Here is a 24,410-nt window from a genome sequence, read left to right as displayed (position 1 = left end):
ATTGATAATTACTTTCTTTTGGCAAGTAAATATGTGCATGTATACACGAACATGTGTATGTATACACCTGTATTTCATGCATGCTAGTGTGTTTGTTGACATCGTGAGTGTGTTGCCAAAACTGAGATCGTCGAAGATAAATTGACTTTCTATGATGTTGTATTTAAGAGCGTCCAGACTCGCCTCCATACCGCGGCGCTGACTTATCTCCCGGCATTTCCTTCCCGACTGTTTGCAGGTCTGCCTCCCTAATAACTTCCGGTGCAAGCTGCCTTCACGAAGAGGAGATGGGGGAGGGTAGGGGGGGATAGGGGATGTGGGGGGGGATCTAGAGTGAGGGGGGGGGTGTTTAGAGGGGGGGGGGGAGCAGTGTCTGGTGCCCAGCACAAACACGGGAAGGAGCAGATGCTCCCGCCTGTTACCCGCGCTTGCTTTTCTTTTGGGTGAAGGCGGCGAGGGAGAGAAGGTAGAATAAGATACTGAGGAGAGAGACATGTTCGAGAGCTAGCCGATACGTGTCCGTGAACAAAACAGTATGTTTTCCTGAACTAAACGGAACTTAACACTTTAGCACTAATTGCTGAATGATGATCGTGGCCAATGAAGCATTACGGAGTCGCAAGGACAAGTATGGGAATAACGAGGCGAGAGTGCTTCGCGAGTATGACTAACTAGTACACTGGATGCTGGCCGTGACAGGGGCCGATCCCGACCGGCCTATGATAGCCCCCTGCCATACGTGTATCACCCTGAAAAGTTGGGTGATTCTTTCCCCAAGAGCCTAACATACGTCATGTCTTGTCGTACGAATACGAGGACAGGACAGAAGCTGGGATAGCTTCCGAAGAATGATTAAGCGGGCAGAGGGATGTAAAGTTTCTTTATCACGGTTCAGAGCACGTCAAACAGGTAGTTAATATTACATTTGCAATAAATGTTGAAAGTATTATAGAAAGATGAAGCTTCTGAACCACGACATGTTCTTCAATACAACAGAAAAATCACAATATTCGTGGCCTAGTCGATTAAGACAGTGTCTGGGATCCTCTCAGATGTAGATTCGAACCCTCATCACGGCTCCTTGTGGATTTGTTCATATTCTTCAATGGTTCCATAGTCCTTCCATTGAACGCGCTTTACCATGCATATAACCCAAGGTTTACGTTCCCTCTCCAAGCTTTACTACCATCGTCAATACTCTCTGATGCCGCCTTTCTTCACGACAGCCAACTGGAAGGTATTCTGTGGGGAAATTCTTGAATAGATAGATGCCAATTTAGGTGACTTATTGGATGGTGAGGAGGTATTCAGACCTCAGCCTCTCACCGGCCGGCCCGGGAGAAGTGGTGTTATGATGCTCTTCACTTACACGTCAGAAAACTGACGTGTATATTAAAGGGTGCTTTAGGACGTGTAGGAAGCGTGAACTCTGAAGATATCGAATTTTATTGCAGGATTTTCCGTAGATATCGAATTTTGTCACGTTATTTTCCGTAGATATCGAATTTTGTCACGTTATTTTCCGTAGATATGAAATTTTGTCACGTGATTTTCCGTAGATATCGAATTTTGTCACGTGATTTTCCGTAGTTATCGAATTTTGTCACGTGATTTTCCTTAGTTATCGAATTTTAATGCATAAATTTCGCGTAACGAGGATGTAATTAATCACATGATAACAAATGTACAAAATAAAGTATTATCACAATTTAACGAATATATCTTTGTAAATCTATTGGAAAAAAAATCGGATTGAAATCTCCTCCAGCAGCAAGTAAAAACTTCAGAGGCAGGAGGATTGTGCTTTCCCAATCTACAATCATTGTCAAGAATTTTCAGATTCTCTCTCTTTCCTGTTGGTTTCCGCCTAGAGGCTCTGCAATCGCTTCCCTTTGGTGTCCGACGTACAGATTGTATTCTCATTCACCATCCAAGATAGAACTCCTAGGAGGAACGAGGGAATCCTAAGAGCTGCCCAAACAGAAAATCTGGAGGTGATGTGTTTCCAATACAGAGTCAGTCTTTGACGATAAAACATCCGATGAGGTTCTGGAAGCAATCCTTTAATGTCTTTCAGCTCCAGGCGCTGGATGGCCAAAACTCCCGACATTGGAAGGTCAAAACTCAGTTTCCAGTTACACACTTTTCTTGGCTGTTGTGTGTATGTGGACGTCACAGCGCTGTCATCTTCCTGGGGTCGAAAGTAAAGCTTCGTCCCTCAAGCCTTTCATGTTGGGTCGTGGGACTGGTCCATCGTCGTCCCCTGGATCTGAAATTCAGTTGCTTCTGCATGCTGTTTCTTTACAGTGAGAGCCCTTAGGGAGGGAGAGGGGTCTCTCTCTCTCTTTCCCCTCTGTCTCTCTCCTTTCTCTCTCTCTCTCTCTCTCTCTCTCTTGGGAATGAGACAGTCTCAGAAAGAGATTGTCTCTCAGACTATATCAGTGCATAAGATTTTACAATCTAACAAGATAAAAAGAAAACAATAAATAATATATATATATATATATATATATATATATATATATATATATATATATATATATATATATATATATATATATATATATGTCGTACCTAGTAGCCAGAACGCACTTCTCAGCCTACTATGCAAGGCCCAATTTGCCTAATAAGCCAAGTTTTCATGAATTAATTGTTTTTCGACTACCTAACCTACCTAACCTAACCTAACCTAACTTTTTCGGCTACCTAACCTAACCTAACCTATAAAGATAGGTTAGGTTAGGTTAGGTAGGGTTGGTTAGGTTCTGTCATATATCTACGTTAATTTTAGCTCCAATAAAAAAAAATTACCTCATACATAACGAAATGGGTAGCTTTATTATTTCATAAGAAAAAATTAGAGAAAATATATTAATTCATGAAAACTTGGCTTACTAGGCAAATCGGGCCTTGCATAGTAGGCTGAGAAGTGCGTTCTGGCTACTAGGTACGACATATATATATATATATATATATATATATATATATATATTAGTATATTTTGGTAGCAGTCTTTCCTGTAGACATATATTATTAAATATGACCGAAAAAGTAAGATTAATAATTCTAACACGAATTTTCTCAATCTTTCGTACATTACGCTTCACTGTTGGAGGTAAATCAAAAATCACTTCTCCAAAATTCATTTTTATTTCTAGTCTGACGCGACACGGGCGCGTTTCGTAAAACTTATTACATTTTCAAAGACTTCACAAATACACAACTGATTAGAACTTACGTCTCTCTGATATTATATCTACATTTGAGTGAGGTGGGAAGGGTGATGTGGCATTAACACAAGACAGAACAGGAGGGGATATTAATAGGGTATTAAAAGTATCAACACAAGACAGAACAGAAACAATGGGTATTGAATAGAAGTGTTTGTAGAAAGCCTATTGGTCCATATTTCTTGATGCTTCTATATTGGAGCGGAGTCTTGAGGTGGGTAGAATATAGTTGTGCAATAATTGGCTGTTGATTGCTGGTGTTGACTTCTTGATGTGTAGTGCCTCGCAAACGTTAAGCCGCCTGCTATCGCTGTATCTATCGATGATTTCTGTGTTGTTTACTAGGATTTCTCTGGCGATGGTTTGGTTATGGGAAGAGATTATATGTTCCTTAATGGAGCCCTGTTGCTTATGCATCGTTAAACGCCTAGAAAGAGATGTTGTTGTCTTGCCTATATACTGGGTTTTTTGGAGCTTACAGTCCCCAAGTGGGCATTTGAAGGCATAGACGACGTTAGTCTCTTTTAAAGCGTTCTGTTTTGTGTCTGGAGAGTTTCTCATGAGTAGGCTGGCCGTTTTTCTGGTTTTATAGTAAATCGTCAGTTGTATCCTTGCGCCTTCAGCCTGAAGTCTCCAAAGGAATTTGTGGACTTACTGCGGGGCGCACGGGCCACAGGGATAAGAGCCTCGTTGGACGTAGAATCGCTGTTTACCAACGTACCTGTGGACGAGACAATCGGAATGATAGCCGACAGAGTGTATCGTGATCCAGCCTGTACTCCTCTTGACATGCCAGAAAGTATTCTGAGGAAACTACTCCAAGCTTGTACTAAAGAGGCACCCTTCTTGAGCCCGGATGGGCACATGTATAAGCAAGTAGATGGGGTCGCCATGGGTTCTCCCCTAGGTGTCCTGTTTGCAAACTTCTACATGGGTACCATCGAGCAAAAAGTCTTAGTCGACATGAACTTGAAACCGGCCATATACTGCAGGTATGTTGACGACATTTTTACACAGGTACCTGATGTCAGACATCTGCAGGAGCTGAAGGAGGCATTTGAGCAGAGTTCCGTGCTGCGTTTCACTTACGAGACGGAAAAGGATAGGAAGCTGCCTTTTCTAGATGTAACAGTCATGGAAAAGGGCGGAGGTTTCCACACTGCAGTCTACACTAAGGAAACAAACATAGGAATGTGCCTAAATGCCAACAGCGACTGCCCCGACAGGTACAAGAGGAGTGTTGTTAACGCATACGTCGACCGTGCTCTCAGCCACAGCTCAGAATGGAAGCAAGTCGACGAAGAACTCTGTAGGGTAAGGCAGGTCCTAGTCAATAACGGCTTCTCCAATGGTTTCATCGAAGACATCATAAGAAGGAAAGTGAAAAGCCATGCAACCTCTGAAGAGACAACTAACACAACACCTATACCCCCTATTAGACTATTTTACAGGAACTTCTTTTCCACAGCTCATAAAACGGAGGAAAGGGTCCTGAAAGATATTGTTAATAGAAACGTTATCCCTACAGACAAAAATCAGAGGATACAACTGACGATTTACTATAAAACCAGAAAAACGGCCAGCCTACTCATGAGAAACTCTCCAAACACAAAACAGAACGCTTTAAAAGAGACTAACGTCGTCTATGCCTTCAAATGCCCACTTGGGGACTGTAAGCTCAAAAAAACCCAGTATATAGGCAAGACAACAACATCTCTTTTTAGGCGTTTAACGATGCATAAGCAACAGGGCTCCATTAAGAAACATATAATCTCTTCCCATAACCAAACCATCGCCAGAGAAATCCTAGTAAACAACACAGAAATCATCGATAGATACAGCGATAGCAGGCGGCTTGACGTTTGCGAGGCACTACACATCAAGAAGTCAACACCAGCAATCAACAGCCAATTATTGCACAACTATATTCTACCCACCTCAAGACTCCGCTCCAATATAGAAGCATCAAGAAATATGGACCAATAGGCTTTCTACAAACACTTCTATTCAATACCCATTGTTTCTGTTCTGTCTTGTGTTGATACTTTTAATACCCTATTAATATCCCCTCCTGTTCTGTCTTGTGTTAATGCCACATCACCCTTCCCACCTCACTCAAATGTAGATATAATATCAGAGAGACGTAAGTTCTAATCAGTTGTGTATTTGTGAAGTCTTTGAAAATGTAATAAGTTTTACGAAACGCGCCCGTGTCGCGTCAGACTAGAAATAAAAATGAATTTTGGAGAAGTGATTTTTGATTTACCTCCAACAGTGAAGCGTAATGTACGAAAGATTGAGAAAATTCGTGTTAGAATTATTAATCTTACTTTTTCGGTCATATTTAATAATATATATATATATATATATATATATATATATATATATATATATATATATATATATATATATATGCGAACAAGCCAGAATGGTCCCCTGGACAATATGCAACTGAAAACTCACACCCCAGAAGTGACTCGAACCCATACTCCCAGAAGCAACGCAACTGGTATGTACAAGACGCCTTAATCCACTTGACCATCACGACCGGACTAATGAGGTGATAGCCGAGGCTATTTGAACCACCCCACCGCCGGCACTCGGATAGTTATCTTGGGCATAGCAATTTACCAAATCACCTCATTCTTAGGGGCACACGTGAGGAACACAAATGCGAACAAGCCAGAATGGTCCCCTGGACAATATGCAACTGAAAACTCACACCCCAGAAGTGACTCGAACCCATACTCCCAGAAGCAACGCAACTGGTATGTACAAGACGCCTTAATCCACTTGACCATCACGACCGGACTAATGAGGTGATAGCCGAGGCTATTTGAACCACCCCACCGCCGGCACTCGGATAGTTATCTTGGGCATAGCATTTTACCAAATCACCTCATTCTTACGGGCACACGTGAGGAACACAAATGCGAACAAGCCAGAATGGTCCCCTGGACAATATGCAACTGAAAACTCACACCCCAGAAGTGACTCGAACCCATACTCCCAGAAGCAACGCAACTGGTATGTACAAGACGCCTTAATCCACTTGACCATCACGACCGGACTAATGAGGTGATAGCCGAGGCTATTTGAACCACCCCACCGCCGGCACTCGGATAGTTATCTTGGGCATAGCATTTTACCAAATCACCTCATTCTTAGGGGCACACGTGAGGAACACAAATGCGAACAAGCCAGAATGGTCCCCTGGACAATATGCAACTGAAAACTCACACCCCAGAAGTGACTCGAACCCATACTCCCAGAAGCAACGCAACTGGTATGTACAAGACGCCTTAATCCACTTGACCATCACGACCGGACTAATGAGGTGATAGCCGAGGCTATTTGAACCACCCCACCGCCGGCACTCGGATAGTTATCTTGGGCATAGCATTTTACCAAATCACCTCATTCTTAGGGGCACACGTGAGGAACACAAATGCGAACAAGCCAGAATGGTCCCCTGGCCTCGGCCTCGGCTATCACCTCATTAGTCCGGTCGTGATGGTCAAGTGGATTAAGGCGTCTTGTACATACCAGTTGCGTTGCTTCTGGGAGTATGGGTTCGAGTCACTTCTGGGGTGTGAGTTTTCAGTTGCATATTGTCCAGGGGACCATTCTGGCTTGTTCGCATTTGTGTTCCTCACGTGTGCCCCTAAGAATGAGGTGATTTGGTAAAATGCTATGCCCAAGATAACTATCCGAGTGCCGGCGGTGGGGTGGTTCAAATAGCCTCGGCTATCACCTCATTAGTCCGGTCGTGATGGTCAAGTGGATTAAGGCGTCTTGTACATACCAGTTGCGTTGCTTCTGGGAGTATGGGTTCGAGTCACTTCTGGGGTGTGAGTTTTCAGTTGCATATTGTCCAGGGGACCATTCTGGCTTGTTCGCATTTGTGTTCCTCGCGTGTGCCCCTAAGAATGAGGTGATTTGGTAAAATGCTATGCCCAAGATAACTATCCGAGTGCCGGCGGTGGGGTGGTTCAAATAGCCTCGGCTATCACCTCATTAGTCCGGTCGTGATGGTCAAGTGGATTAAGGCGTCTTGTACATACCAGTTGCGTTGCTTCTGGGAGTATGGGTTCGAGTCACTTCTGGGGTGTGAGTTTTCAGTTGCATATTGTCCAGGGGACCATTCTGGCTTGTTCGCATTTGTGTTCCTCACGTGTGCCCCTAAGAATGAGGTGATTTGGTAAAATGCTATGCCCAAGATAACTATCCGAGTGCCGGCGGTGGGGTGGTTCAAATAGCCTCGGCTATCACCTCATTAGTCCGGTCGTGATGGTCAAGTGGATTAAGGCGTCTTGTACATACCAGTTGCGTTGCTTCTGGGAGTATGGGTTCGAGTCACTTCTGGGGTGTGAGTTTTCAGTTATATATATATATATATATAATATAATCTGTTCAAGGTTGTAGGCCAGACGCTTGCGTCTAGCCTCACCAAATTTTGCAGGGGATATGGTCTGGGGTATGTGACGAACATATGCTGGTTGGGGTCAAAGTTGAATACTTTAAAAAAATATCAGCATTTAACCCTCCCTTCACCACCCCCCCTTCATGAAGTCTGAATTTTCATGAAGTCTAAAATAGGTACCAACGATATAGTTACCTTACTGTGGGTTTGTATCCTGGGGAGGGTCAGTAGTTTAACCTCGATGTAATTAACCTGTATATATATTCACTGGCCGCCTGTCCCCCCTAATAAATTACTATTATTTCAATATTGACAATTCAAGTTAGAAGTATAATTCTGGAGTACTTTAAGCCCTCGTCACTGTTACACTGGTAAAACCACCCAGATATTTTTGTTACATTAAGAACTGTGAAATTCACAATGTAAGATATTGTAAGTGTAATCACAGCAACAGTGAGTTTGGACAAGATATTTTCACTTAATAATAATAATATTTCTCAGGTAAATAAAAGACTTTCAATATGAGAACAGAGACTGGGATTTAAGGTGAGACTAATAGCTGGGATACGAGGAAAGAATAAGACCTGGAACATGAGTCTGGAGCGAAGGAACAGTGACCAAACCCTAGGACCATCGGGGGATTGAACTCCAGCTCAGCACCATCTAAGACTGACGGTATAACAACAAATCAAAGTAGATTATTCTCAAGGAATTCATGAAATTTCATTCCATTTCCAACGACGCTGAGATTCTGGCCTCAGGGAAGGGAAGGGGGGGGGTGTTGTACCTTGATTCGTGTGGGGAGGCGGGTCGATTGGCGTGTGGGGGGGGAGGCGTGTGTGGGGGTGGGGAAGGCGTGTGGGGGGGAATGATAGGTGTGTGTGGGGGGGCGGAGAAGTGACGTACCAAGCCTTGTATGCCTGAGCAGCACCCTGACACACACGACCCATCATATATTCACTCCACCGTCTAAGATGGATCACCAGTGGCCTTGTCACAGCGAGGAACACAGAATCTCAGGAGACAGAGAGAGAGAGAGACAGAGAGACAGAGAGAGAGAGAGACCTATGCACAGCTGGGTACTCCATCTGGTTAAAAACACAACTAGTATTCAAATCTAAGTTATACTGCCTTGGCCCTCCCTTATCTAGCTCTCATCTCCTTGGTAACCACAAACGGGATAATATTCTAAGACATTTATTATTTAAACTAAATGAATATCTTAATGAATTTTTGTCATTATCATATTTTTGTCAAGGGATCATCCAAGCTGGCTTTCTCAGGGCCTTTCGTTACATTCTGACTTAATTAAAGTTATAATTACCAATACATTAAAAATATTACTACTACAGAATTCGGTAATTGGGGTTTTTCTGATTATCTTCAGATTTAGTTCCAATATTGAAAAGGGACAAGTCATTTAATTAACGTGTTCAGGAATGGAGAATTTGGGAATTTTATAGATGCAAATAGGAATTCACTTTGCAGATGGGTCTTGTCTGTTCGCTTCATTGAGCAAAGTCCAGCTCAAATTTTCCAGCAACTTTGAAATTTTACTTGAGAGAGTCAGCCAACGAAGAGCTTAATTTCAGTTGACGGTAGGAATCCAATGTGTGGGAACCGGCATTTATATTTTTCGCTCTGATTACACAGAAAGGTGTATTCCATTACTCAGTGTATATACACATAGTTTTAGTCTTAGAGTGTATCCAGAACTAGAGTATACTTACTGGCTGGCCAGCACGCTAGTGTACTGGACTTAATACCTCTCCCTCGGTTGTATGGTCTCAAGTCCAACAAAATCTTAAACGATTCATCAAGAATTTTCACTTCTTGTTAAAAAAAATAAAATAAAACATAGGTGGCGTCTAACTTTAAGGAAATAATTTATAGCATCAGCACAGCGTTGCTGATGATCTGGTTGACAGTGATTCACGACTGAAGACCAAGCAGTTCAGTACAGAAAAATGGCAGCATTATCGACCTAATTTTGTATACATATTTCATCCTGCTCAGCTCCTCTTCCGGGTTATATACTGAAGAACGAGCCGCTTGAATCTTCCCCCCACCCCCCCTCATCATTGATCCAGTTTCATTGACTTTCGCCTCTCTCTTTCACTCCATTAACCGACGATTCTCGTCTTTTTCTGACGTTAAATTATGGCAACAAAATTTGATGAGATGAGAGGGAGAGAGAGATGCCTCTTTTTTGGCACGAAAAGTGCAATTTTATGAGGTAGAGAAAGTCAATTCGACTGTCACCTTAGAAGACCCGAAGACCAGTACAAGGCACTAAAATTAAAATTGGAAGGCTCGAAATGAATCACTATTATGATGAGAAAAATAGGTGTTAGTGCAGTCTGTCTCTAGGCAGATAGAATGCCAGTCATATAAAACAAAGACAATAGTAAAAAAAAGGAAAAAAAAAGTTAACCTGCAAGTTGTCTTCACGGTGTAGGATAAGACAGAGGGAAAAAAACATTTAAAAATACTTTACTTTGATAGAAAACTGACGTTAAACAAATTACAAAATAAAAATATTATCCAAGCTTAGCTTTATACAGAGTGCAAATTAAACAAGTCAAACAAATAATTAAATTTACGTTACGTTAATGCTAGAATATATGGTGCGGGAATACTGTGAGCCAGGCTGAATAAATCCGTTACCACACCGGGATGTGTCAACAGGTCTACTCAGTACAACACTCAGGAGTAATCTGAATCGTGGTGTTGTTGTTGTTAAAGATTCGCTACCCGGAACAAAAGTTCCAAGTAACACGGGCTATGGTGAGCCCGTAGATAGTTAGAATCGTGGCGTTGGCTGGCTTCTATTTATATGCGACGACGGCCGTCCAGGTGGCGCTGGTATCTTCTTTAACTATGAACCGGCTCGTCAACTGCTTGTTTCGGCCAGTGGCGTGAGTTCCCAGGCGAGGTGACGGGCCGTGGTGTAGGGGGGAAACTGGAGGTACTGTCTAGACGTCCGCAAGTAGTTGTTGTTCTTGTGGCTGAAGTTTTTCAATATATAGACGTGGTAGAATAGGTGATGATGGAGCAGGCCGTCTCTCTTCCTAGAGAGATTACCGTGACACTATCCATAGTCCCCCGGAATGTAGGAGTAAGGGAACCATCTCAAGAAATGAATGACTACAGGTCTGGGAAGAAGATACGGAGTCATGCACTGAGACAGCTGCAGGAGACGATAGCTATTTTGTAACGAGGAAGTATTTATTATTCAGGATTTCCGTGTCCTGTAAAGATTATATACGAATTCGTGAAGCCAGTGGAAGACATCCTATCAAGAAAGTGGAGTCCCTGATCTGGAAGACAATGCATAGAAGGATATTTCACCCGGAAGTTTTATAAAGATATGGATACAAGGAAGCAAAGTTAGGCAGAGAGAAGGGATGATCCCGGACGACAAAGGCCCCAAGGATAACAGAGGGCCGGAACACTATGTATCTCACCACAACGCCCATCCGGCTATCGGGCCACCCGGCCACCCGGCCAAGCAACCAGCCACAAGTTGCCTGTTTGATTGTATCACAGAGACAGCCATATGTCTGGCTCTTTAGTACACTCTTTCTTTTTATAACTCTCATCTATCTCTCTCCCCCTGTCTTGATTTCTCTTCTCTCTCTGCTTCTCTCTCTCTCTCTCTCTCTCTCTCTCTCTCTCTCTCTCTCTCTCTCTCTCTCTCTCTCTCTCTCTCTCTCTCTCTCTCTCTCTCTCTCTCTCTCTCTCTCTCTCATTCTCAATCACCCTACTATTACAGTCGCCATTAATGTCTTTCCTTCAGCCCTTGAGAAAGTTAGGGAACCTCTCTCTGAGCTTCAATGGAGGAAAACTTTCCCCCCCAAGAGATGTTGGAAGCATTTGTCGCCTCCTCCAAACGTGTCCCTGATGAAGAGGAAAGTGCAATAAAGCTCATAATTATGGTGAAGATGAGGATTATTGCAACATTGCGATAGGGATGAGGATTCTAGGGTGGTGATTGCAAGATCCAGGGACTCTTACTGCTCTTCTAAGGTCGTTAGTGGCTTCACATTCCAGGAGATAGGGAAATTAGTGGCTTTTCTGCGAGTGTTTGGCAGAAGATGCATTCCTAATCTCTGGGTGGTTACAAGTTGTTGTGCTACAGGATATATATAGCCGGGGATGAGATGAAAGTGAAGCCTTGACTTAAGGGCCAATTGGCCAATTACAGCTTCTCAAATCCCCATAATGGTAATCCATTTAATTATGTAAATATTTATATAGGAACTAAAAATATTTCCTACAGATACATTCCAGTCTTTTTCTGCTGCTAATAAAAGTTGACCATTTTCAATCTTTCCAGGTAAGTCTTCAATCAGCCTGCTCCCCCATCACCAAGAGAGCACTGGTGAGGCATGAGAAACCACCTGAAAAGGTAGGCTCCGACCCCCTAGCTGCTTTTGAGAAGGGAGCTGCGGTGGCTGTGATCAGCGTCCCAGAGCTGTTCGGTACCTCTTCTCTTGAAAGGTGGCGTTCATTTCCAAAGTCGCAGGAAATGTCTGATTTTGAATTTTGATGGTGTTGGAAAGCCAGGAGGCTGGGCAGTGATACATTTTGACAGGCGGAAACGTGACAGATAGAAATGTTTTCAATAAATTGCCGTATTAGCCTGCCAGGTTTGGATGAATATATATTATATATTTTTCAAGTGTGGAAAAGATGCCTGTGCAAGAGTCTGATGCACTGGCAGTGAGTTAGTGTAGAGGGGAAGTAGAGGAAGCACTAGAGGGGGATATTAGGGGGGAAGAAGGGGGAGCACTAGGGGAAAAAAGGGTGACAGCCGGGACTCGGTCTCACATCTGGGCTGAGACAAAGCGTATGACTCCAGCTCTTGGTTCTCGCCTTCAGAACTCTGTCACACTCACACATGTTGACCCGGCTCTCAATCTCACCATGTCTAGGAAACTTTCACCACTCCATCTCTCAAATGACTTTACAAGAATGACTTAATCTACCAAGTAAAGAACACCATCCGTCTCCTCTCCAACCCACAGGAGAGCAGTCACACTATCCAGGCAGATAGTGACACGACCTTGACATCCACATCTGACATGACACATGACACGTCAGGAACACACAGACTCAATTTTCACCTAAGCCAGTCAATGGCTTAGGTAAAAATTGCACTTCACCCTCTTTTGTTAACGCTAAATACGTTATAGAACCTGCCAGAGACGCTGTGGTTCTATCAAGATGAATACAACAACAATGATTTATGCTATAAATACTCCTTTCTTTTGTGGGTTGAACTTTTACTCCATAAACTCTCATGACACTGTGCAAGCATTTACAAATTGATCTTTTACAATTACGAATCAGTGAATATGGTAATATGCTGTAGCAAATTTAGTTCATCATAGATGACAGATATTGCTTTTATTGTGAGTAAAGTCATCTAGCCAAGTGTAGCAAATAGCTCACTGGGTGAGTTGAAACCAGGAAGGTTTCCCTCAAGCTGAACGAGGGAGAGTGAGCACAAGGCTTGGAGTGGGAGTGACAGAGAGACAGAGAGACAGAGAGGCAGAGAGACAGAGAGACAGAGAGACAGAGAGGCAGAGAAAGAGAGAGCAATTGGGAAGGCTAGACGGAGGGAGGAGGGGTATGAAAAGTGATGGACATAAATAGAGACAGAAATGGTAGGAGACGGGCAAATATTTTGCATATGTAAACACAATTATTTACAAGCAAAGGGGACACCTGACAGGTGTGTGGGTGAAGCAGTTTCTCGTATAGTGAATCACCTGGCTCATCTGTACACCTGGCTCATCTGTACACATGCTCAGAACACCTGGGATACATGTTGACAGCGTCTGTGCTTCAACCTTACGACCGTATTCACTAACCACTCAACTACACCTGGTCTCTAAATTGCCTGACACATGCGTGCTCACACACATCCCCCCCCTCTCACCAACATACACACACACACACACACACACACACACACACACACACACACACACACACACACACACACACACACACACACACACACACACACACACACACACACACACACCAGTGTGTGTGAAGTCACCAGTGGAGTCCCACAGGGCTCTGTACTCGGTCCTATCTTGTTTCTGATATATGTAAATGATCTCCTGGAGGGTATCGATTCATTTCTCTCAATGTTTGCGGACGATGCTAAAATTATGAGAAGGATTAAAACAGAAGAGGACTGTTTGAGGCTTCAAGAAGACCTAGACAAGCTGAAGGAATGGTCGAACAAATGATTGTTAGAGTTTAACCCAACCAAATGTAATGTAATGAAGATAGGTGTAGGGAGCAGGAGGCCAGATACAAGGTATCATCTGGGAGAGGAAATTCTTCAGGAGTCAGAGAAGGAAAAAGACTTGGGGGTTGATATCACGCCAGACCTGTCTCCTGCAGCACATATCAAGCGGATAACATCAGCGGCATATGCCAGGCTGGCCAACATACGAACGGCATTCAGAAACTTGTGTAAAGAATCATTCAGAACTTTGTATACCACATATGTCAGGCCAATCCTGGAGTATGCAGCCCCAGCATGGAGTCCATATCTAGTCAAGGATAAGACTAAACTGGAAAAGGTTCAAAGGTTTGCCACCAGACTAGTACCCGAGCTGAGAGGTATGAGCTACGAGGAGAGACTACGGGAATTAAACCTCACTTCGCTGGAAGACAGAAGAGTTAGGGGGGACATGATCACCACATTCAAGATTCTGAAGGGAATTGATAGGGTAGATAAAGACAGTCTATTTAACACAAGGGGAACACGCACAAGGGGACACAGGTGGAAACTGAGTGCCCAAATGAGCCACAGAGATATTAGAAAGAACTTTTTTAGTGTCAGAGTGGTTGACAAATGGAATGCATTAGGAAGTGATGTGGTGGAGGCTGACTCCATACACAGTTTCAAATGTAGATATGACAAGGCCCGATAGGCTCATGAATCTGTACACCTGTTGATTGACGGTTGAGAGGCGGGACCAAAGAGCCAGAGCTCAACCCCCGCAAACACAACTAGGTGAGTACAACTAGGTGAGTACACACACACACACACACACACACACACACACACACACACACACACACACACACACACACACACACACACACACACACACACACACACACACGAACTTTGTATACCACATATGTCAGGCCAATCCTGGAGTATGCAGCCCCAGCATGGAGTCCATATCTAGTCAAGGATAAGACTAAACTGGAAAAGGTTCAAAGGTTTGCCACCAGACTAGTACCCGAGCTGAGAGGTATGAGCTACGAGGAGAGACTACGGGAATTAAACCTCACTTCGCTGGAAGACAGAAGAGTTAGGGGGGACATGATCACCACATTCAAGATTCTGAAGGGAATTGATAGGGTAGATAAAGACAGTCTATTTAACACAAGGGGAACACGCACAAGGGGACACAGGTGGAAACTGAGTGCCCAAATGAGCCACAGAGATATTAGAAAGAACTTTTTTAGTGTCAGAGTGGTTGACAAATGGAATGCATTAGGAAGTGATGTGGTGGAGGCTCCATACACAGTTTCAAGTGTAGATATGACAGAGCCCGATAGGCTCAGGAATCTGTACACCTGTTGATTGACGGTTGAGAGGCGGGACCAAAGAGCCAGAGCTCAACCCCCGCAAACACAACTAGGTGAGTACAACTAGGTGAGTACACGCACCCCCTCCACACACACACACACACACACACACACACACACACACACACACACACACACACACACACACACACACACACACATGCACACACACACACACGCAGGATTCGTAATTCTGTGGCGCGGGTTCGATTCCCGCACGAGGCAGAAACAAATGGGCAAAGTTTCTTTCACCCTGAATGCCCCTGTTACCTAGCAGTAAATAGGTACCTGGGAGTTAGTCAGCTGTCACGGACTGCTTCCTGGGGTGTGTGTGTGTGTGTGGTATGGAAAAAAAAAATTAGTTAGTAAACAGTTGATTGACAGTTGAGAGGCGGGCCGAAAGAGCAAAGCTCAACCCCTGTAAAAACACAACTAGTAAACACACACGCACCCCCCCTCCACACACACACATGCACACACACACACACACACACACACACACACACACACACACACACACACACACACACACACACACACACACACACACACACACACACATGCACACACACACACACACACACACGCACCCCCCCCTCCACACACACACATGTACACACACACACACACACACACACGCACCCCCCCTCCACACACATACATGCACACACACACACACACACACACACACACACACACACACACACACACACACACACACACACACACACACACACACACACACACACACACACACGGGTGGCTGGATAACAATGTTTTAGATCCTCGATTGTGCAAAAACTTGATGAGTTCAGACATTATCCAACACCTTAACTTGTCTCTCCTCTGCTAGTCTTTCTGCACAGCCCAACCTACAACTCTCTCCCAAGCTAACATGCACATCAACCCCCTACAACTCCTACAGCTCCAGTAGTATGATGTTCACCCTCTCTTAACGCCTGTAATACGATGTTCTATCCCCAATCCATCCTGAATACGTCCTAGCAGCGACCGTTCCAAACCTAACCAGAAGCCATGTTCATTCAAGCTTAGGCATCCCCAGCTCATCCTAAAGCCCTGCTCGTCCAAGATGTAACCGTAAGACCGCACACACAAGATGCTTTTGCACCCACAGGGTTATAAACCCGCGGAACCGCCTACCTGCCGAAGCCAAAACTCGGTTAAATTGTAAAATCCAGCTGGGAAAAATATCATCAACTAAGAACCTTTGACAAGCCGCAGTCTCCTTGTTCTCCTCGCGTAAATTCAGGTCTCGAACCCGTCATCAAGCCAGGCACTCCCAAGCTGTGGGGAAGGACCCCATCAACCCACAATCACGTATAGCTATTACGTGTCATTCCGTAAAATGGATTTTCCGGGAGAGATCAGAGTAGCGTGGACAGGACTGTGGGTAACCGGGTCTCCTCCTCCGTGTCCGCCACCCATCGACCCCAGGCCCGCTGATGAGTATGTCAGGGTGAGGTATGTCCCGTCTACTGATAACTGCTGGCTGTGGAGGAATACAGCAGGGAAGGAGGGGGGAAATAGAGTTTGGTGGCGTGTATTGGCAGTGTGGTGGGAGTCGGTATTGGTGTACTGGGGGTGTATCTGGAGCGTGGTAGGGCTGGGATGGGTGAAATGCAGGAGTAGTGGTGTTTGGAGTGGTATGTTGGTGGTGTTTGGAGTGGTATGTTGGGAGCGTGGTGGTGTTTGGAGTGGTATGTTGGTGGTGTTTGGAGGGGTATGTTGGGAGCGTGGTGGTGTTTGGAGGGGTATGTTGGGAGCGTGGTGGTGTTTGGAGTGGTATGTTGGGAGCGTGGTAGTGTAAAATTAACCACCTGTTTAAGAATCGTCAAATAACTATAGAATTCACTACCTTAACTGCAGCTCCGGATTCTTGTCTCTGCTGGACTACTGGTCCAACTGGGAAGTTTGTGAAGCTGTCATATATCAAGTTTGCTTCCAAATCCATCTGTGCAATGGTGAGAAGCAGGTAGTCTGATTTTATTATATTTCTTTGAAGAGCCGTCATCTGAAAGTCTGCTTGCAACGATTGCAAGGGGTTTGCATAACTGGTTTTGCATAAATTTCGTCGACACACATACACACACACACACACACACACACACACACACACACACACACACACACACACACATATATATATATATATATATATATATATATATATATATATATATATATATATATATATATATATATATATGTGTGTGTGTTATAGTCATTGTATATCTATATTGCTCTATATGCAATTACTGTCTTAATCTATGCTAGACTCTTGAGGTATGTAAATGTCTACATTCCTCTTCTTAGCTGCCAGTTTTGTGGCTTCGTCTGCAATGTTATTCCTTGGAATTAATTCCTTCATGACTTGGCATACAGTTAATATCAGATGACCTATATATATATACACACACACATATTAGTATATTTTGGTAGCAGTCTTTCCTGTAGACATATATTATTAAATATGACCGAAAAAGTAAGATTAATAATTCTAACACGAATTTTCTCAATCTTTCGTACATTACGCTTCACTGTTGGAGGTAAATCAAAAATCACTTCTCCAAAATTCATTTTTATTTCTAGTCTGACGCGACACGGGCGCGTTTCGTAAAACTTATTACATTTTCAAAGACTTCACAAATACACAACTGATTAGAACTTACGTCTCTCTGATATTATATCTACATTTGAGTGAGGTGGGAAGGGTGATGTGGCATTAACACAAGACAGAACAGAAGGGGATATTAATAGGGTATTAAAAGTATCAACACAAGACAGAACAGAAACAATGGGTATTGAATAGAAGTGTTTGTAGAAAGCCTATTGGTCCATATTTCTTGATGCTTCTATATTGGAGCGGAGTCTTGAGGTGGGTAGAATATAGTTGTGCAATAATTGGCTGTTGATTGCTGGTGTTGACTTCTTGATGTGTAGTGCCTCGCAAACGTCAAGCCGCCTGCTATCGCTGTATCTATCGATGATTTCTGTGTTGTTTACTAGGATTTCTCTGGCGATGGTTTGGTTATGGGAAGAGATTATATGTTCCTTAATGGAGCCCTGTTGCTTATGCATCGTTAAACGCCTAGAAAGAGATGTTGTTGTCTTGCCTATATACTGGGTTTTTTGGAGCTTACAGTCCCCAAGTGGGCATTTGAAGGCATAGACGACGTTAGTCTCTTTTAAAGCGTTCTGTTTTGTGTTTGGAGAGTTTCTCATGAGTAGGCTGGCCGTTTTTCTGGTTTTATAGTAAATCGTCAGTTGTATCCTCTGATTTTTGTCTGTAGGGATAACGTTTCTATTAACAATATCTTTCAGGACCCTTTCCTCCGTTTTATGAGCTGTGGAAAAGAAGTTCCTGTAAAATAGTCTAATAGGGGGTATAGGTGTTGTGTTAGTTGTCTCTTCAGAGGTTGCATGGCTTTTCACTTTCCTTCTTATGATGTCTTCGATGAAACCATTGGAGAAGCCGTTATTGACTAGGACCTGCCTTACCCTACAAAGTTCTTCGTCGACTTGCTTCCATTCTGAGCTGTGGCTGAGAGCACGGTCGACGTATGCGTTAACAACACTCCTCTTGTACCTGTCGGGGCAGTCGCTGTTGGCATTTAGGCACATTCCTATGTTTGTTTCCTTTGTGTAGACTGCAGTGTGGAAACCTCCGCCCTTTTCCATGACTGTTACATCTAGAAAAGGCAGCTTCCCATCCTTTTCCGTCTCGTAAGTGAAACGCAGCACGGAACTCTGCTCAAATGCCTCCTTCAGCTCCTGCAGATGTCTGACATCAGGTACCTGTGTAAAAATGTCGTCAACATACCTGCAGTATATGGCCGGTTTCAAGTTCATGTCGACTAAGACTTTTTGCTCGATGGTACCCATGTAGAAGTTTGCAAACAGGACACCTAGGGGAGAACCCATGGCGACCCCATCTACTTGCTTATACATGTGCCCATCCGGGCTCAAGAAGGGTGCCTCTTTAGTACAAGCTTGGAGTAGTTTCCTCAGAATACTTTCTGGCATGTCAAGAGGAGTACAGGCTGGATACACACACATATATATATATATATATATATATATATATATATATATATATATATATATATATATATATATATATATATATATATATATATATATATATATAAATATATATATATATATATGTGTGTGTGTGTGTGTGTGTGTGTGTGTGTGTGTGTGTGTGTGTGTGTGTGTGTGTGTGTGTGTGTGTGTGTGTGTGTGTGTGTGTGCGTGTGTGCGTGTGTGTGTGTGTACACAGGAAAAGTATTTATCAGAAAACGACGATCTTGTCAATTAAAACTCTGGGAAGGATCTTAAACGAATCTTCAGTATCTTTTCCCATGACACAGGCAATAGTTCCTTAAAAGTTGCTGAATGCATTCACAAAGTTTTTCATGATTCGCTGATACTTCCTTGACTCGTGAGTGGAAGGTTTCACAGGCCAGATTTAATGGCAACTTTTAATGGTACGTTGTTAGGAAAAGTTTCTCTCTTTATGTGTTCATTGAAATCATATAAACATATCGTGTATATGTATAAACATTAACAGGAAATATTATTATTTTATTTTCGTGGATTGATATTTGTTGCTTAAAATATACTGGATTTATCTCTCCCTGGAAACTTGGTTTGGAAAGTTGTAATGAAAAGTTGCCATAGAAAGAAGTCATGAAATGAAGTTTTTCCAAATTTTCCTGTAAAGAAGTTCTGGAAAGTTGTCTTGGAAAAAGTCCTAGAAAGCTATCTTTAAAAGTTGTAGTGGAAAATTGTCTTTCAAAGTTAAACTAAAATATTGTCTATAAAAAAAAATAAAAACGAAGGGGAGATGAGACGTTTCAATTTGGTTTTAGTCCACAATCAGTGCTGTGAAGTTTTCATATTTCCTATCTTGAGGTTATCTTGAGATGATTTCGGGGCTTTAGTGTCCCCGCGGCCCGGTCCTCGACCAGGCCTCCACCCCCAGGAAGCAGCCCGTATCAGCTGACTAACACCCAGGTACCTATTTTACTGCTAGGTAACAGGGGCATAGGGTGAAAGAAACTCTGCCCATTGTTTCTCGCCGGCGCCTGGGATCGAACCCAGGACCACAGGATCACATGTCCAGCGTGCTGTCCGCTCGGCCGACCGGCTCCCTATGCGAGTAATTTAGTTTATTTTCTTTGTAAAACAATTAATTCTTAGCCTGTAGAGCTAATTTTCCTGCCCATTTCACTATGAAAATTTTCACTACAGTGCTTCTGAAATTTTAATAAAAACACGAGTTTTCAACCATTTCCTGTATCTCTTCCCATCTTCTTTTCCTTTGGTCTTCCTGTCTTCCATTTTCTAACCTTTCCCTTATCCTGTCCCATGTATTGTATAATGTATCCAAAATGTATACATTATATATATCCATGAATATTATACATGTATTGAGCATATTTTTGCAGTTGGTTCTTTAATATTATGTAATTATAGTGATCACTTTTTATGCTATTATTAAGACTTGTTCTTAACAAAATTAATACATATTTTTTTTTTGTAAATGAAATTTATTATAAATTTTCAAAAATTATTTAGTAATAAAGGTTTTTAATTAGAATTTTAAAAATCTTAGATATACATATTTGTCTAATTTTTTTTCTTAATAATGTCGCGTTTTACTTAATACTTAATTTTTACTTAAAATCATCTTTATGTAATACTTAAGCAGCATTTTCATGTCAATACCTCCGTTTTCTTGTGATTTGTATTCCATGTAAATCAGAGTCAATGTAAATTAGTATAAACTATGGATATATTTAGTTTGGCTTAATCTTACATTAAAAATTTTATATTTGATGTTTGGCAATGTAATTCTCTAATTGTAAGCCTTGTTTGCGGTTGAATACAAGTTTAGTCTAGCCACACGTGTGATGATTTGTACAAATCAGCTTCAAAATTATGCTTCTAGTGCAGAGCGCATGCCACAATAGCGTGGCTTGAACACATAACACTTCCCACATAAATGAAAATTTCAGCGTTACGATGTTACAGTCCCCTCTTGGAGATGTATCAAGTCGAAACCTTTGCTTTTAAATCTTAAGATCTATCCACTTCTTCCTCTCCCTCTTGCTATCCAAAATTTCCTTCCCTCTTTCTTTTCCTCCTACCTATTGTCTTCACCTTCTATCTACCTCACTACCTCCCTCCCTCCCTCTGGTTCCATCCCTACTACTTATCACCTTTCCTGTATTCTTCCTGCTCTCTCACACCCCTCCATCCTCTCTACCTTCCCTCCCCCTCTACCTTCCCTTCTATCTACCTTCCCTCCCCCTCTACCTTCCCTTCCCTCTAACTTTCCTCCCCCTCTACCTTCCCTTCCATCTACCTTCCCTTCCATCTACCTTCCTCCTCTCTCTCACCACCTCCAGTGTATCAGTAGCTAACACGATAAAGCCATAGTCAAGTTGCAGAAGATAAAAAAACAAGCCCTTAATACACTAGTCTAAAAATACCTTCAAATATATTGTGCAATTATTTCAGCAGAAATGATTAGAGGTAATTAAACCTTGGGAGAGAACAGCTTGTTAGTACATGAATTCTTTTATTGAAATGGTTTATGAGAAAACCTGCAGATCTGTTAGTGCACAGTGTTAAAATGTTGTTAAAACATTTGTAAATATTGTGTAACATGTTGTTAAAATGTTGTTAGTGCCATTAAAATGTTGAATTTCACAACGCGATACTTTTTTTTTTTACTATATTCTTATGTAATAATATTTTATTATAAAGCTACTGAGTGTAAATTAATTATTAAACAGTTAATGAGCTCCGAAGCACCAGGAGGCTGATTATAACAATAACAACAGTTGATTGGGAAGTTTTCATGCTTGTAAACTGTTTAATAAATGTAACCAAAGCCGTCGACGATTGAGGAAAGATGTACACGTTCGTAAGTGCTTGCGGAGCTGCTCTATAAATCCGGATCATTTGGGTCATAGAGTTCTTAGTAATTTATGGCTTGGGGGCCATGCAAGCTCTCATTCATATCTATATATAAACTTATATATAGCTAGATAATTTATATACATGTATATTTATCACACGATGATAAACTAACCTCAGCACGACATACTCGCATATATAAACTCACCTTGGCACACTCATACTGACCTGACTCACTCCATCCATCTATGACAGTCACTCTAGCACGCTCACACTGGCATGACATATTTGTCTGCCCACACACGACCCCGGTCCCAGCTTGAGACATGCACGCAATTACTATCCTTAGACTTTCTCTTCGTAAGGTCTGTAGAAGCCTGGTAGCACACCTGTGAACACCACACACACACACACACACACCGTTATCGCAGACCCCCCCCAACTCATCAGCTGGTATGTAAAGGCAATGAAAAATGACTTCTTAGTAACTGCCTAGAACCCCCATTCCCCCCCCCCTCACACCCCCCCCCCCCTTTAAACCCCCTCTCCCTCATCACACCCCCATCACCTTCACCTCACCTCATCTTCTCTTTCTTGTCATGATTAGTCTCCTTTATTACCCCATATGATAAATCAGAAAAGAAAATGGGTTTTGTAATCCCTTCAACTCTCTCTCTCTCTGTCTCTCTCTTCTCTCTCTCTCTCTCTCTCTCTCTCTCTCTCTCTCTCTCTCTCTCTCTCTCTCTCTCTCTCTCTCTCTCTCTCTCTCTCTCTCTCTCTCTCTCTCTCCCCCTTCTTGTTAGCATAATAGTTATATAATGATAAATTCCCCATGAAGTTATAATGGTTGTGATTACAAAATTCCTCGTATATCTTGTAATCTATATCTATATCAGGGACATTGTCCCTGATATAAAATAAAGATAATTTGATAGACTTACACCACCTTGTTCTCATAACATTGGCACTGCTCAAATTCTGGTGTTTTAATGAGGCGTGGGACAGAACTCATTAACAGCTGGTTCCAAGAGGAGATAATGAGGATTACTGGAGCAAACACGCCCTCTCATCCCTCGAGGCTGATAGTGTAGTGTGTGGATAGAAGGATAGGTTAAGTTAGGTTATCTATAAGGCTGGAGGGTTAAGTTACGTATTAGGCTCTGCTTAGTCTGAGGTTGAAAGCTTAGGTTCGGATTGGGGTTGTAGTGTCTAGTTAGGTTAAAGTAGCTATGGGAACCAAATATTAGCCTTTATTAGGTGTATAATAATCAATCTAGGTTTGGTTAGGTTAGATTAAGTTTGATTAGGTGCGTAGAATGAGAGTTAAGTTAGGTTAGGTGCGGGAGCAAGATCAGATTATATTTAGCGTAGAAACAGATGTTGATAAGGAGATGCCAATTATAAAATAGAGCGTTCAATTGGAACAAAGAAATTAATAAATAATTGAGTTGAGAAAACAGAAGAAAGGTGGGATGAAAAGAAGAAAGAGAAGAAGGTAGTGAAACAGGGAGAATTAAAGAAAGAGGACGCAGAAAACAATAGAATGGATAGTTAGATTTCAAGGCTGATATTACAAAACTGAGAAAAGGAGGAGAGAAAGAGGGAAGAATAGAATGAAATATAAGAGGAAAATGGAGGTATATGAGAGGAGGGGATAAAGGAGAGAAATGAAAGAAAGGCAAGACTGACCTGGATTTTGTGTGAGAAGCGAAAGACAGCAAAAAAAAAAAATTCCGAATTTGAACCAAAACATAAAAAACTGAGACGAACATACCACCTTTTTTTGCAAACACCTTCAAACAGAGAGAGAGATTGGCACCCGTCAGTAGACAGACAGACGGGCACACAGACAAACGCGTCAACAGACAGAAGCAGAGTGAAATACGATAATAATATTCCTCTTGATTACTCCTCTGATGTTGTTTAATCCATCAGTTCGTCTTGATTCTCTTATGACAAACAGGATAGGATTGTGGTAACTCCAATCACCTCTGTTTGTATGTACTTGCAGGTGTGTGTGTCTGTGTTTGTGTGTTTGTGTGTGTATGTATGTTTGGATGCGTGCATTCATGCTTGTTTCCGTGTCATTTCGTCTATATTGTGTTTGCTTGCATTTTTGTAATGCATTCTTGTGTGTGTTCAGGAGTTTATGAAGTTATACGATTGTGTGTGTA

General features: G+C 42.4%; 1 protein-coding gene across 1 annotated transcript in view; it reads left to right on the top strand.

The window, feature by feature from the left end:
* LOC123750740 (dopamine receptor 1) overlaps positions 1-24,410 on the top strand; it is a 388,088-nt gene that overhangs the window by 201,421 nt on the left and 162,257 nt on the right. The window lies entirely within an intron of this gene.

The sequence above is a fragment of the Procambarus clarkii genome, chromosome 60, assembly GCF_040958095.1.
Source record: "Procambarus clarkii isolate CNS0578487 chromosome 60, FALCON_Pclarkii_2.0, whole genome shotgun sequence".
Classification (NCBI taxonomy): domain Eukaryota; kingdom Metazoa; phylum Arthropoda; class Malacostraca; order Decapoda; family Cambaridae; genus Procambarus; species Procambarus clarkii.
This window is presented reverse-complemented; position numbering and strand designations above follow the sequence as displayed.